Genomic DNA, 979 nt, shown 5'->3' with positions numbered 1-979 from the left:
ATGTTTTCCTATAACGGCTAACGAAATGTCAATTTGTATACATATGTATGTCAAACGACAAATTACCACCCAGGATTGTATCACACTGTATGCAAAAATTTAGAAATAYTTGAAGAGTGTTTAAAAATTGCACACAAAAACAACTGATTTAACATTAAATAACAAGTAATATCCCAATAAAATTTAACAGATATTCAATGTAATTCAATGTAATCACTTAAATAACATAAACACCTGCATTACTTAATATCTTTTAAAGTGCTGATAATCAAAATTTAAAATTTATATGTAGCTGAAATGCTAGCATAACACCCTCATTACCATGAAAGTAGCAAAAAAAGTGTTACACAACACCCTAAGATTTTCTAGAGTTGAGTACATGTATGTAAACAAAGCAAAGGTTTATTACTGTATATACTGAGGGCAACACATCCCATTTACACATTTACAGACGGCAGTMTCATTTCGGTAGTATTAAATTTAGTAGAGCGAGTATTAAGATAGTTGTGTTAAATTATAAAATATAAATTTCAAAATAATTAAATCGTTTTTCCAAAAGAATAATATTTAGCTTAATGTTGTTAATTAGCGAAAAAATTATACAAAATGGATTGACGAATGGGCGAAATCTTAATTTAATAAATTTATACAAGCATAAATCAAAATATCATAATCATATCAAATACATTATTTTATTGTAGAAAAAAATATTTCTCTTTTTGTTTATTTTCCACATACATTTTTTTCACCATATAAAACTTCAAACTGTTCAAGAGCTCAAAACGTGCAGTACATCAGATCGAACCTACAGCGGTCAAAAAAAGTATTCGACATGTAACGAATTCTCCGAATAATGATGCATAAAAAAAATATTACCAACAAAAACAAACAACTTTTGAATGATTTGGTACAAATATGATTTCAGCTTCTATTGTGGAATTTATTCTAACCACGAAAACAAACTAAATCAGAAAGTTAA

The sequence above is a fragment of the Bactrocera latifrons genome, unplaced genomic scaffold (assembly GCF_001853355.1).
Source record: "Bactrocera latifrons isolate USDA-ARS-PBARC rearing strain unplaced genomic scaffold, ASM185335v1 scaffold_429, whole genome shotgun sequence".
NCBI classification, from domain to species: Eukaryota; Metazoa; Arthropoda; class Insecta; order Diptera; family Tephritidae; genus Bactrocera; species Bactrocera latifrons.
Note: the sequence above shows the minus strand (reverse complement) of the source record.